This window comes from Rhinolophus ferrumequinum, chromosome 2 (genome assembly GCF_004115265.2).
Source record: "Rhinolophus ferrumequinum isolate MPI-CBG mRhiFer1 chromosome 2, mRhiFer1_v1.p, whole genome shotgun sequence".
NCBI lineage: Eukaryota > Metazoa > Chordata > Mammalia > Chiroptera > Rhinolophidae > Rhinolophus > Rhinolophus ferrumequinum.
Genome location: NC_046285.1, coordinates 36,312,962 through 36,329,458, shown reverse-complemented (window position 1 = coordinate 36,329,458; position 16,497 = coordinate 36,312,962).

The following is a 16,497-nucleotide window of genomic DNA, read 5'->3' as shown; positions in this document are numbered from 1 at the left end:
TGATGTAACACATTTTTTGAGTTATTTAATCAATACATTCTTGCTCTCAGTAATAGCTAGTTTCTAGTTTTCCCATAGTTTCCCCATCCATTGAATCAATGGAATCATTTCTTAGATTTGAGTCTGAAATCTGACTTCTGTGAATCCCTGGGAGAAAATAATGTTAAAGATAAAAATTTTCTGAAAGAGAAAATTTGAACTGAATTAAATTTTTTTCCTTTATAAAGCAAGCCAAGGTCTGGTCTTAGAGTTTTACCAAAAGTTGATGTTCCATGTCTCTATTCAACCATGGAAAAAAACACAAATATTATTCTTACAGTGTAGGACATCGTTCTTCAAATGGTGTGCTTGAGGCATCAGTGTTGTCACCTCTTAGACAATGTTTTCACGCTCCAGTACCTGTCTTTCTGGGAAGAACTAGATAGGTTTGGGTCTGAGGACATCATCCTGAGGGTTGTCAATAAGGGAGGGAAGTTGTGTGTCAATCCTCTTCTTAGATCTCTTCTCAGATCTTTTATAGTGCTTGTCTCTCCTCCTCTCTCTCATCATGTGTATTCTTGGCATCGTCCAATGTCAACTCCCTTATAGATTCCTTTCTTCCAAGCTGTTATATTAGAAATAGAGTTTAACCATCATTGGCTCATTTCCTCTAAAGACTCAAACAGAAGAGTAGGGGTCTAATTGCTGTTGCTTAAATATTCCCTGCCATGTAATAAATCAAAATGTTCTTCTGGCTGGGACATGCTGACGAATGCAAAGTCACCTTGGATTCATGATACATTTTTTGGGGAAAAACATACACATCTTTGGAAACTTAAACATTTGCTTCTTTTTTATAGGAAAAAATTATTAGGAATTTCTCCACAAAAAATTCTCAGTAAATTAGGTGACATCTGACTTACTTTTTCTTCAAAGTTTACCTATACATATTAATAATTATAAACACAAGTTAAAGAAGTACAGTCTGAATCCATACATAATATACTGACCTTGGATACGGAATCATGGAGTGAAGATAAAAGAGGAAGATTAAACAAGAGAAAGTGAAAGTGAGAACAAAAGGAAATTCAGGAAAGGAATAAAAAAAGTAGGAGGCATTTCTGGTCCAGGTAATATGGTACAGACTAATTTTTTCCCTGCTAAGTACAACTATCAACCCTGGTAATACTGCAACAAGCAATCAAAGGAGAAGTCTGAATAGTGGAAAGAAGAAGCCAAACCCCAGAGTTAGAGGAACAACACAGTGACAGTGAGTCTCACATAGCACTTCCCAACAGAAGGTCATCGAAATCCAGCACTTCCTGACCTCAACCTAATAATAGAAGGTGGCCCAGGTAGGCTTATTCTTCCGTCAGAATGAATGGGAGCTCCTATGAAATCCTAAGCAAGCCCAGCAGCACCAACAAGGAATATCATTAGAGACCCCCACTGACAACAAGTGACAAAGGATGAACTCTTTTTCTTCACTGGTTCTGAGATGTCCCATTCCAATGAGAGACACCAGGAGGCCAAACAACTTTAGCAACAGGGATCCTACCCACAAGGATCCCAGTCCAGGAAGCACTCTCCCATGCTTCAAGGAATCAAATGGCTCAGCCTGGGGAAACTTCTGAACTCTGTCATTCAATGCACGTATCTACTTTGAGCTTTATCAAACAGTGTTGTGTGTATAATGGGAAGGGCAATGGAATCTAAGGTAAAAAAAATCACAAAGGTAAATTTTATTTATGTCGTCATTTACTCTGTCAAATGTGGAGCCAAGCCCTGAAGGGGAGAAGGGAAGAAGACTGTGTCTGCTAGCATGAGCTTCCTGAGCGAAGGTACTCTGAGGGGTAGGTAATAAAAAATGTAAGAAAGTAAGATGCCTTTGGGATAAAAATACTGGGGTAGTCAAGGTGTGTTTAGTGCTCTGAGGACAGTTTGAGATTGAGTGTGCTTAAATGAAAGTGCCTAGATGAAAAAGATAGGTTTCCTCTATATACAGGCTGAGGGAAATTATCTGTGGGAAATGCTTGAATGACCGATGCTTAATGAGGAAATACAAAGCATGGAAAATGATCAAAGAAGACTATGCCGTCCCTAATTAGCAGTGGGATGGGCTAGAAATAGGATTCACAGAAAGGAGAGGGACTCACCTTTCTGCTCACCTCAAACAGACATCTAAAGACATCTATATCAGTTTACATCAAACTGGGAGTTGTGAGAAATTCAACACTGCAGTAGCAAATATATATATTTTAAACTCATCATAAATATATATATTTTAAACTCATCTAAACTTATAAACAGTGTTTATGCCTGATAAACTCCTTACTGGTGTAGGGATAATGGAGTCTTAGAACAAAGTGATCATCTCTCAGCGTAGGGTTCCACAACTGGTTGAGTCTGACTGGTAGTACAAAACACCTATTCACACAGACACCCGGGATGGAGAAAGAAATAAACTGAATTTTAAACTATGGTCAGCTTAATAGGGAATTCATGGAATCCAACTGTAGAATAGCACCTATTATTCAGCTAATATGAGGGGCATAAAAATCTGACCAAAACTTTTCTCTTTTGGTAACTCAAAAGACCAAGGACATTAGATCACATCTAAGGTGGGATGGGATTCTTTTTTTCTTTAATTAAAGTTTATTGGGGTGACAATGGTTAGTAAAGTTACATAGGTTTCAGGGGTACAATTCTTCAAACATCATCTACATATCAATCACATTGTGTGTTCACCTCCCTGAGTCAGGTCTCCTTCTATCACCATATACGGATGGGATCTTTTTGGAAGGCCCTTACCCTTAACTGCCTGGGCGCTTTGAGGGACGTCCTTTATCCTGGTCTCAAATAAGTAGGCTGATTATTTGGTAAGGTAGATCTTTGAGATCATTTAAAACCTATTCCGTTTATATTTACCGGACACAATTGAAAGATGACCATGTGACAAGAGAGTCATTTAGAATCAGCCGATTTGGAAACCCTTACCTTGCTGTGTTATTCTTCACCAACAACCAAAAGTGGGCTGATGTACACCAAGGACTGCTACCACCATTACAAGTGGCCTCTAAATAAATGTTTGATCTGGGTCCCAACAAGCATCAACTAATCTTGACTGAAATAAGTACAGACTGGTAGAGTGTATTGTGGACTGGGCCGTATTAGAATGATCATGAGCCATTACCCAGACCTAAAAACGACAGGACTTATCGGGACCTAATGTATATTACACCTAGCACATCCACTGAAGGATTTCTTTATGATCTGCACCACTGCTAATCATATCCATTAGCCCTTCCATCTCAGAGGAGTGGTGACTGACCTCTGAGCAGAGCTGGGATAGCACCATCTTCTGGACACAGCAAAGGAAAACATTTCTGAACAAGTGAACTTGAAAGGTCACCTAGCCTCAAATATAATTAAACTATATTCTTAAGCTTAAAAATGTTTCTACTTCTTAGGTACTGACCTAGTGTCTTAAATGCCCTGACCAATCAGGAATTGGACTGAATAGGTTGCCACGACACTTGGAAAACTGGGGCAAAACTTAAATAAGCACCTGGTATCTTTAAGGGTATAATAGCATTAATATAACGATCCTTTTCTGCATGGGAATAATAAGTGCCACAGAACATAAAACAATTCCAACTCTATCAATAAGAGTGTTTAGGTGGAATAACAGTGTTTAGCTCTCTTTCTCAACTATGAACTTATTTGTGACAGGCGAATTATTGACTGGATTCCAGCCTAATTGCCTAAGAAGAATGGTTGGATGTGACGTACCTGAGTGGCATCAACTTCTATAATACGATGCTCCCAGGTACTTGGGCAGCTGAAATCACCACCTGGTTGTAAATCATAACCATGTCTAGCCCTTCAAATGAAAATGAGCTCTGATGCAAAAATTTGTCATTTGGGGATACACCGCACAGCTAGAAATGTCTGTGACAGATAGGCACATTACCACTGTCAAACTGGATATTAAACCTCTCCCCCAGGTAACTCTCAGTTAAGTGGCCAGGCCATGGTTTAGAGCAGAACAACCAGAATGACCGTCAGACATAATGAGAAATATCTGATAATAAAAAAGAATGTCAATGAACAAAAAGCACTGGACAAGGGCGAAGCTTTGGTAAATGCCCTATAGCACCCTGGCTTTTATTCGTTTTTGTTATGAATGCTTTATCATATGATTTAATTTTTTGTGATGCTACAAGTCTTTGGCCTCAGGCCTTGTTGAAATAATTTTACTGCTGTAGAATCGTAACTGAGGTTTTCCTGTAGAATGACTAAGGAATCATTTCTCATTGAGTACTCTGAAATAAAACAAATAAAATTGTAAACTAGTTGGGGTATTGCAAACAAGATTGACAAAAAAATATGAAAAAGCATAAACTTGAGCTATTTGTATGATGACTCTATGCCTTATTCTCCCCTCATAAAAGGGAGAACTACAAAATGGGGATAGTAATAATTCATACCTCATAAGGATGTTGAAAGTATTGAATAGATAATATATGTAAAATATTACATAAATATTAGCTTTAATTGTTTATATCATTAAAATACATTTAAAATATTATTTTCCAAAATAATATTACTAATATATAGTAGTCTCTAGAGTATTATTTATCTCACTAAAGGTACCACTTCAAAAATATTACTCTGCCCTGTCATTGACATTAATCTTCTCTTTCTTGTCTACACCAAATCATCGCTTTTTCTACTGCAGACAGTAGTGGATCTGGCAGAATAAGGCCTTCATCAGAAGCAAGGAGATCAGGCAAGGAGACGAGGAGTTATGCCCGGGATCTGCCCATTTATCACTGCAGAAAAGATAAAGAAGACATTTCTGAAGCATTAACTTATGGGCCTAGAATTCTAAATTACATCACCTATAAATTCAAGCTCCCCTGGAGTGAGACTTATACCTGAGCTTTGAGAGCTGAAGAATAATGGTGTTATTTATCTGCTAGGACCCAGTGGATGGCAGATATCCCAGAATTAACACTAATAATCAACACTGTTGAAGAAGCACTGATCACTCTAAATCAGTTCCAGGTATTTTATCTGGTGACAAACTCTGGCGTGTAATTCAGACAGGAAACGAGAGTGCCACCAACAGGAAATTCTCTGGTCATGGTTTGTTTGGTTGGCTTTGGGTGGTTTTAAGGGGTGGTATTTTTTTTTCTCCCCTCAGGAAAAACAACTGTGGTTAGCAGGATTTTTTTAACCCCTCATTGGTGATGTTTTGCTTTCTCTTTCCTCCTTTGGGAATTTAACAACCCATGATGGTTTAAATGTAGGTCCACAGTGTTAGAAGGAAACTGGAATTACTTTTTAAGGTTGGTTATGATAGAAGAAAATTATTTTTTCATTTTAAATTAATCTGTCTAGTTAGTGACTGGAAAGGAATGAGAGTTTTTAAAAAAATCAATTGCTCTCTAAGGAGAAATACTATAGATTTTAATAATGTTAATTTTTTTTAAATCACCAAATGAAGCACAGACTAAATTGAGTGCATTCCAAATCACCCAGTGACTAATTTTTAAAGAAATGTCTCAGCAGAAAGAAGGTGAAAACCCATTTCCCTTAAAATTCAAGATACATTAACAGCATAGAACAAATAATCTCCTAACATTCTGATTAAAAACAAGGTCCAAAAATTCTGAAACAAGAAAACTGGAAATGTGCCTGATTTTTTATATTTTAGAAAGGAACCGGCTAGGAGATTTGTGATGGGTTGCAGTCTGGAAAGGGTAAGAATGGCAGCAGAGCAGTTGGCTTGGCATGGCCGCCTCCACACATGCACTTACTGCAGGTTGCTAGCCCTCGCAATGCCATATCAGGAGCAACAGCGGGAAGGATCAACAGAGTATAGCGTGAGTTCTTTACTGGGAGTGCTGCAAATCTGCTTGGAGAGCTACAATCTACCCAACTGCAGTAACTGAAGTGGAGAATCAAGAGCAAGTTCAGAAATAAAAGCCATTATTTGGGTTCAGATCTGAGGCAACATTGATTACAAGAGATAATGATAGAGTGTCAAGAAGAGAGAAGACCTGAGTTCCAGTCTTGGCTCTGCCACTGGCTTTGAACAAGTTGCTTAAACACCCTGGGCTTCTGGTCCTGTAGGAGATGGGTAAAATGTGAGGATAAGGCATGAGCTTGCATTAGGGAAGAGAATGCAGTTGTCTTGCCAGGTGCCAGGCAGTTCTCTCTTCTTTTGTGACACATTGTAAGACATCCACAGGTGACTCCATATGTGTTAGAGTTCCAAAGAAAATGGGACATTCTTGAGTTGATGAACGAAGTAAAACCTCTCCTAACTAGAAGTTCACGATCTTATGGAAAAACAAACAAAGAAACAAAAACTTGTAGCACTTAAACATACATCAAGTGCATAATAAATGTTGAATTGAACATTATGCTGTGATTCATGCCAGTTCATCATTGAGGGACGTGTAAAGATGCTACAGGAGTGACTATAAAATGGAAAAATACCTACCTTGACAATAGGCTTTCAGCCTTACAGGTAATTACATGCAAATCAAAATAAGACAACGTTTTCATTTATCAGATAGGTGAAAATTAAAAGAATAGTATGATCCAGTATTAATGTGGATGTGTAAGGAAATGGGCACTTTCACATCAGTGAAACTGATTCTGTTTTTTCTAGACTGACATTTTAACAATTTTCAAAAGTTCTTTATAAAGGGTATGTCCTTTAAACCAACAACAACCTCATTTCTAGAAATTTCTCCTGAGGAAACAATCGGACAAGAGAATATATATATATATATATACACACATACACACACACACACACATATACACATATATATGTGAGATTTTTACTGTAACACAATTTAAAAGAGTGAAATATATAAACTTAAATATCCATTAATAGATTAATTAAATAAATTAAAAGCATACAAAATGGAATACCACACAGCCATTAAAAATAAAGATCAACATTAAATTGTTTATACACCAACCTGGGTAGCTCTGGGTGATAACATTTTGAGTGAGTATAGATTTATTTATTTTTCTTTACCTGTTTTTGAAATGTTTACAGTGACTGCCTATGGTAAATCATTGACTTAACCACATGAAAGACCTGTTGTGAGGATGAGAAACAATTTAAGTAAAGTGAAGAGCATAAAGCCCTTCTCATAGTAGGCCCTCAATTAGCAAGAGGTCTTATTATTTGCTCATCAAGTCGGTGGCTGGTGGGCACCCGAGCCCAGGTGTCATGTGATGACTGAAGATGGGATTTACTCTTCTACTTTCAGTGCCTCTATTTCTCTTTTAGAGCATTTTTCAAAATATTTGCAGAAGAGTTTCCATTTACTGATGAAAACTTAAATGGCCCCTGTAACTCTTACTTCAAAGAAATGAGCGCTTATGCCTATTCTTGGACTTTCTTGTTTGTTTGTTTGTTTTACTATGCGGTTATAAGCAAGCGAATGAGAAGAAACCATCAATCATTTGCCTTAGTGACATAGAACCATTTCCCTGCTTGTTGGTTTGTTTTTTATGTTTCTTTGCTCCAAATCAGTACCAAAAAGTCCTCTATAGCCAATGTGAAGGGTAAAAAGCAAATACCTAAATGTTAGGAAAAAGAGTGGTATTTGAAAGTTATTTTCCCTAGTATTAGAATTTTAATTAAGAAAACTAAGAAACCGCAAGTTTCTCCGTGATGTATGAACCACATTCTAGACATACATAATCTTTTGATAAAAAGTTGACACCAGTGATATTTTAACAAGGCCAGTGGGTCACAGGACACCATCACCTTGTCTTGAGCTGAACTTATTCAATGATCTAAAGACAAATTCAACAGGAATATTATCTCTGTGGCCATTAAGAATTAAGAATGGTTGACTCTGTCCCTTGATTATTTAAGTTTTCAAAGAATTGGATTCCTCCCTACTTTCCTGATGCTCTTTTCCTTCTTTTGTTCTATCACCTCCCTTTCTTTCTCTTAGCCCTTTTCTAGCTACTCCTAATTTGCCCTACATTTGAGCCCATTTCTTTCTCTGATGTCCACAAGAACAGGGGTTGGATAAGCTGTGTGGGTTACTCATCTGTCATTCTTCATATTTGAAGCAGTCTCAGTCCTACTCTATAGAGTTTAAAAGTAGTTTATTATTTATATTTTCTTTCTGCATAAGTAAAACATGTTAATCATTTAAAAAAAAAGACCTACAGTCAAGCAAAAAAAATAAAAAAATGAAAAGCATCTATAATCTACTATCCAGAAAAACATTGTCATATTTTAGAATACATCTTTCTAGTGTTTTGCTTTGCATGTAAAATACATTTCTTTTACAAAAATTAGATCATAATATCGGACAGTTTTCTAACCTATTGCTTTTTCACTTAAATTATTACACAAATTTTTCTATGACATCAAAAATCTATAACATTTTTTTTCCACTTCATTTTAACTAACATTTCTTTAGAGCTATTATACAGACAACCCTATGTTACCTGATAGTGAACAGAGGGAAACCAGACAAAGATAGTTCTGCTTGCAAACACAAAATAAGCATAAGTCAGGAAGTGTTAGGATGTGGGTGGAAAGAGTGTTACAGAATTAAATATCCAGGAGATTAAAGCTTGGTAGGAGCTTGGGAAAGGGCTCTGAGGAAGTGACTTTACCTCATAACGAGAATGCAGGTATTCCAGTGTATAGCTGCACCTGGAGACATTACCAGCTCATTACTGAGGCCTGCTCACCTAGCCAGCTCTACCACGTATTCACATTTACTTAAATATTATGCTCTGTAACTCCTATTAGCCATCTGCATATAAATAGGCTTGCTTCTTTGCTTTTGCCAATTAAGAGAATATTTGCCTATCTAACAGCCTATGATAAGAAAGGTTACACAGGAAAAACAGTAACTGCATATTTCTCCAATCTGGCCTCAACTTCAGAACTGCAGGCACACTGCCGGGGGCTCTACAAGAGACCTTGGGGAAAGCACCTTTACCTCTCTTAGCTTCTTTCCTCATCTGTAAAATGGGGCAATTATTCTACTTCATAAATATGTCATGGAGATCAAGTTAGAAAATTCATGTGGTAGCTGGCTTAAATTTATCATTAGTATTATTATTGTTGTCATTATTATTATTATTATCATTATGCATCTATTTGGCTGAAAATGGAAGGAAAAGAGAGGGCTGGAAGCCTAGAGTCTCATACAACTTCTCCATATTCCTAGTGATTAGTGGTTTCCAGTCACCAAATGGTTTCCAGATTGCTCCTAGCACCTCTGGAATGTGGGTACCACTCCCAACCCAACCTAGAGAAACCACATTGTCACGTCCGCCAAATTCCAGGCCATTCCGCTACCTGAAGTGGGCTCTGGATAACTGCTGCTTCAGATTATCGCCCCTCCTCTCTACACAGCTTGAACTCACTCCAGTTAAGAAATACTGTGAGTAGAAACACTTTCATTCCACTGCACTGCACTCAGTGACCTTAGGATAAAAGCACCAAATAAATGTCCATATCAAGGAAGGCACAGAATCCTTTTCCAAAACCAGACCATTCAGCTGTACATCCTGTTTGTTCCCTCCCACTTCCGGCAGCATGAAGAGAACTGCTATGATCTCTCTTCTCCATTTCTGATTTGTTTTGTGGGGCATCCTGTTTATAGATTTTCTGTGACTAAATCTGGAATTCAGAAGCCCATGGCTTTCTGTCTACTGAATATCCACCTTTGATTTTATATTTAGAGATAGGATGAAATGAGGGAAAAAGAGATCTGAAATATCCAGTTCAGCATAACATTCTGGACACCAAATGATATTGGAAGTTCCAAATCAAATAAAAAAAATTTTTTAATAAATTTTATCGGGGAATATCGGGGAACAGTGTGTTTCTCCAGGGCCCATCAGCTCCAAGTCGTTGTCCTTCAATCTAGTTGTGGAGGGCACAGCTCAGCTCCAAGTCCAGTCACCATTTTCAAACCCTGTTGTTCAGAGCTTGTGCTCTAACCAACTGAGCCATTCGGCCAACCCCCCCACCCCCCACCCCCCACCATGAAATATTTGAGTCAACAAATCTCTTTCTATCTAAGAGGAAACGACTATATTTTGTAACTGTAATTATTGGACTAAATGTTTTCCTGCTTCAATATGGATATTTGGAAAAGCAGAAGAGCAATTTTTAAAGAAGATATTTTCTTGAAGAGTGGGAAGCATATGGAATTTACACTTGATCTTAGCCAAAAGGCCGAGAAGCAATGCATATGGAATTTAGAGTGTGCAGATCTGTCCCCTGATTACTGACGGTGTGACCATTTCTGTGGGTGGGATCCCAATTTATGGGTCTCAGAACCTTGAGGTCCTCTCCTAAAAATGGATCAAACCATAACCTGCCAACATCACAGAAATATCATGAGACTCACACAATATTTGTGAAAGTGACTTACAAACTTTGAAAGTTTTACAAAAGTTAACTATTTACTTTTTACAATGAGCTGGCTCTTCCTTCCTTAGGTATAATATTTTGGAGAAATGTCCATGGACAAATGTTGTAAGTCTCCCTCCAACAAATTTCACAAATGTTTAGGAGGTAAAATATATTTCTTTCAAATTCCTTTTATTTGTACTTCGATTACTAGTGATTTCGAGGAAGTTTTCAATTTAGTTATAATTTTATTTCACACTAGCACTTAAGAATATTTAACAGATTTGATTTCATCCATCAATAAAAAGAGAGTTTTTGTGTGTTTCATTTTCTTTCAACCTTTCATGTTATAGCATTAGAAGTTTTGATGCAGCGCTTTACAGATTCAAAGCTGTGCACAGGAAGCCGATGGCAGGTACGACTGCTGAGAGTTGAAGTCTGGTCTCAGCAAAGCTGGTATCACAGTGACATTATTCACTTCCCCTGACCTGCAGGTGTTGCTCCTGCGCTGTGACAACATTGTAGAGCAGAACAACCACGGGCTTTCAAGTCAGATTGACCTGACTTCAAGTTTTAGATGAGTCTTCTCACTTTAGTTTTCTTGTCTTTAAGGTGTAGATAATAATTCCTATCTTGCAGTATGTTTGGAGACTAAATAAGGTGAAGAAAAAATTATGTAACAATCCTGGAACTTAGAGATTAAATTCCTCCTCTACCTCCAGGCTGATGCTCTGGTACCTCTAGCTGAGTCCCCAGCCACCTTGCTCCAGCAGTGAGGGTCGACTTGGCACCGAGCTCAGTTGCTGCATGTCCTCCATTTAGAAGGATTTTGCTGTGCAAGACTGTTTCTTCTACATGGTGCTAATTGCTTGGTCATACAGTACATAGAAAAGTGAATTCAAATCTGTGCCTTGATGAATGCCTTCTCATTGAATATGCACCTATTTGTCACATCATGGCAATGACAATTTGTCCCAGAGAGAAATGTTTCTGATTTACGTATGTGTGGCCGATACATGAAGTAGGTTTTATAAATCATTATGTCATCACTACCAAAAAATGCCCTCTCGCCAGATTAAAAAGAGCCCTTGACTAGAGGTCTATCAAAGCAAATGGAAAGGCCATAAAACCATCAGTTCATTTGACATAAAACTGATGTATTATGTGATACTGTTTCAAGTAGAACCCAGGACCCCATTCATCACACAGACTGCTCCGTGCCCGGGTTCTGAGCTGTATGTTAATGGAACCGGCAATGCTCTACTCACACTGCAGATTGCAGTCTCCAGTCAGCACCTGGGGACCTGCATACCAGAAAATGTGCCTGGTGAAAATGTTTCATTCACGAATGAACTGTCCTGAGAGAAAATTACATCAGGACAGAGGTCACACAGCTTCTTGGGGGTACAGCGTCCTCAGTGTAAAAGGTCAGACTAGATCCATGATTCTCAATAAGAAGTGTATCAGGCTTACCTGACTCACCTATAAAAGTGCAGGGGCTGACGCCCCATCCCAGGACAGGACTCGGGAACCCTCACCTTGGGAATATCCCTAGGAGATTCTGAAGCTCACCGGGGTTGAGTCTTTTTATTCAAATTGTCATTCCAGGACTAACAGAATCAGCATCTGCTTGGAGCTTATTAGAAATGCAGAATCTCAGAGCTACAGAATCCAAACCTGAATTTTAACAAGATCCCCAGTGATTCCGTGCCCATTAAAACTTGAGCAGCATTAGAACGGTGTTTCACAGCCTTGGCTCCTTATTAAAATCTCTTGGGAAGCTTTTAAAAATCCCACGGCCCAGTCACAGGCTCAAATCAGAACCTCTAGGAGTACAGTATTATTGACTTTATTACCTATGTGTATTTTACATCCCGGTGACTGGTTTTATAAATGGCAATTTGTATTTCTTAATTCCTTCACCGTTTTCTTCCATCCCCCCAAAACTCTCCCATCTGGGAAAGCTCAGTTTGTTCTCTGTATCTATGAGTTGGTTTCTGGTTTATTGGTTTCTGTTTTATTTCTGAATATAAGTGAAATTATATAGAATTTGTCTTTCTCTGTCTGACTTTTTTCACTTAGCATAATATCCATGTTGTTGCAAAAGGTAAGATTTTATTCATTTTTTTGTGGCCGAGTAATATTTCATTTTATATATGTGTGTGTGTGTGTGTGTGTGTGTGTGTGTGTGTGTGTGTATCACATCTTTATCCAATCATCTATTGATGGGCACTTAGGTGGCTTCCATATCTTGGCTATTGTAAATAGAGCTGCAGTGAACATAGGGGTGCATATATCTTTTTTAAACTAGTGTTTTGGATTTCTTTGGATAAATATCCAGAAGAGGAGCTGCTGGACCATATGGTTGTTCCATTTTTAATTTTTTGAGGAACCTCCATACTGTTTTCCATAGTGGCTGCACCAATTTGCAATCCCACCAACAGTGCACAAAGGGTTTCCTTTTCTCCACCTCCTGGCCAGCACTTGTTGTTTGTTGATGTATTGAGGATAGCCATTCTGACAGGTGTAAGGCGGTATTTCATTGTGATTTTTATTTGTATTTCTGTGATGATTAGTGATGTTGTACATCTTTTCTTATGTCTATTGGCCATGTGTACGTCCTCTTTGGAGAAATGACTATTCAGATCCTCTGCCCATTTCTTTTTTTATCAGATTGTTTGTCTTTTTGGTGTTAAGTTGTATGAATTCCTGAATACTTTGGATATGAACTCCTTATCAGATGTATTATTGGTGAGTATCTTCTCCCATTCAGTGGGTTTTCTTTTCATTTTGTCAATGGTTTCTTTTGTTGTGCAAAAGCTTTTCAGTTTGATGACCTCCCATTTGTTTATTTTTTTTGTTTTCCTTGCCCAAGGAAACATATTCATAAAACCATTGCTCAGAGTGATGTCATAGAGTTTGCTGCCTATTTTTTTTTCTTAGGAGTTTTATGGTTTCAGGCCCTACATTGAAGTTCATTTTGAGTTTATTCTTGTATGTGGTACAAGAAAGTGGTCTAGTTTCATCTTTTTGCATGTGTCTGTCCAGTTTTCCCAACATCATTGAGACTGTCTTTACTCCATTGTATATTTTTACCTAATTTTTCATAGATTATTTAATGAGTTTATGGTGTCAGATGGGTACTACACTTATTAGGATGATAACTTTGTAAGGTATGTAAATGTTTAATCACTATGTTGTATACCTGAAACAAATATAATATTGTATGTCAACTGTAATTGAAAAATAAGAAAAAAAAATATATGAAAGCATCCCTGTGATCTTGGGGCAAGCAAAGATTTTTATATACGTGGGATACAAAAAGCAGGAATTATAAAAGAAAAAAATTGATAAAGTAGGTTTTATCAAAATTAAAACTTTTGCTCTTCAACTCCAGTCCTATCTTTCTTCATCTTCTTGATTGGTCCATTTTGGCACAAACTTAGACTGCTTTGAGAATTAGCCCATCCCATTATTGCACGCTATGTCCTAACATACAGAGTATTTTATATGTTTATGAGGCAGTGGTCATAGGTGATTATTCACTCTTCTCTCATGATCCCAACAACTAAATACAAGGTCGGACAATTAAGTTCGAGAACTCATCCTAGAAAAAGTGCCATATACCTCATTGCTGAATATCACTACAGTCACCTTCGAAGTACTCCCGTTGGGAAGCTATGCACCAACACCAGTGCCTAGTCCACCTTTCAAAGCAATTTTGGAACTCTTTTTCTGGAATTGCCATCAGAGCTGTTGTTGTATTACCTTTGATGTCCTGAATGTCATCAGAGTGTCTTCCTTTCAATATTTCCTTTATCTTCGGGTAAAGAGAGAAGTCATTGGGGGCCTGATCAGGTGAATAGGGAGGGTGTGCCAATATAGTTTTTTGTTTACTGGCTAAAAACTCCCTCACAGACAGTGCCCTGTGAGCTGGTGCATTGTCATGATGCAAAAGCCATGAATTGTTGCCAAAAGGTTCAGGTTGTCTAACTTATTCATGCAGCCTTTTCAGCACTTCCAAATAGTAAATTTGTTTAACTGTTTGTCCAGTTGGTCCAAATTCATAATGAATAATCCCTCTGATATCAAAAAAGGTTAGCAACAAGTTCGCGAATGTAATTGTCAGACCTCGTACACCTCTTTGGGTGTGAGAAGACAATTGAAGGAGCAAGTTAAACATCCACTAGGAATTGAAAGTTCAGGATTAAATAACCTCAGAAATCCAAAATAATAGGAGTTCCAAAGAGCTCAATGGAAGAAGTTATTGGTGAGCTGAATGAGAGGGGATCTCTCTCATTTGGTTATGAATGGGAGCAGGTAGAAGGCAAGTGACAAAGTATCATAAACCCATAAACCCATAAAATGGGTTTATTGACCAACTGAAGAACCAGGATGGTTAAGAGACTTGAAATCATGTCATACACAGATGAGTAATAGAACGGGGGATCTTTATAATGTAAAAGAGAGGATGTAGCCAAAGGGGTCATAATAGTTTTCTTCCCATAGTTGATAACAACAGAAGAAAGCTGTCTTTTGGAAGGGTTGAAGATCTCTTATATAGTCTCATAAATCAGAAATAGGATAGTACCACCAATATGTGAAAGTTATATGGCAGTCTTGGGGTGGAGATAACAGAAAACTTCTTTAACAGTTAGGGTTATATAACAATAGAGTGTGTAGTCCTGTGAGGTGGAAAGTCCCCTATTACTAGAAGTGCTTGAGTAGAGGCTAGATAACCTGGTGTCAGCTTTATCAGAGTCTTTAATGCAAGAATCCTAATTGTGAACAATAGGTGCATGAGATGGGATCAATAACACCTTGGAAGTGGCAGATACCATTCAGAGACTACATCAGATATATCATACTCTTCAGTTTAAAATAATTTTTAAGCATGAATGCCTATAAATAAAAATGTTAACAGTGAGTGTTGGGTGGATTTTGGATGGTTCATTTTCTCTTTGTGAGTTTCTGTGTTGTATCTTTTTTCCATTCTCATTGTATATTTTTGCCTTAGTTTTTATTAAAATATGACATAACACTGCAAAGTACATGTACCTTAAGTGTACAGTTCAAGATATATAGAACATTACATAAATCCCAGACTCTTTCATCAGGCCCATCTCCAGACATGACCTTTCCATCAGATACTAGTTTATCATTTTTGAACTTTATATAAATGGAAACACATAATATGGACTCACTTTTACCTGTTATTAATTCATTCAAAATTACCTCATTTATCCATATTGTTGTGGGGAGAAGTAGTCCTCTTTTTTCATTGCTTTATACTATTCCATTTTAAGAATATACAACAATTTACCCATTTTCTTGTTGATAAGGCTATTTCTAGTTAAGAGCTATTATGAATAATATTTTTATAAACATTCTTGTACATGTATTCTGATGTACATATGTGCACATTTATACTGTATTTATTCTAAAATAGAACTGGACTGTAGAGTAAGTCTATTCTTAGCTTTGGTAGACCTTGTTAATCAGTTTTCCAAAGTGGTTATGCCAATTTACACTCTTACAAGCAAACTCAGTTAAGAGTTTCAGGTGCTCCACATTCTTGCCAAAATCTGGTGGTTTAGGTTTTTGATTGTTTGTTTGTTTTCATTTTAGCCATTCTTCTGTGTGTGTAGTGGTATCTCATTGTGGGTCTGATTTGCAGCTTTCTTACAGTTAATGATGTTGACCATTTCGCATGTGTTTTTGGCTATTTGTATATTCTTATTTGTGAGGTACCTGTTCCTATTTTTTGCTTATGCAGTTGACCCTTGAACAACATGGGGGTTAAGGGTGACACCCCCCAACCCTGGATAGTTGAAAATCTGGATTAAGTTTTGATCCCCCTAAATTTAATTACTAATAGCCTACTATTGACCAGAAACATCACCAATAACATAAACAGCCAATTAATACTTATTTTGTATGTTATGTATATTATGCACTGTACTCTTACGATAAAGGAAGCTAGAGAAAAGAAAGTTATTGAGAAAATCATGAGAAAATACATTTACAGTATTTATTGAAAAAAAAGTCTGAATTTAAGTGGATCCACACAGTTTAAACCCATATTTTTC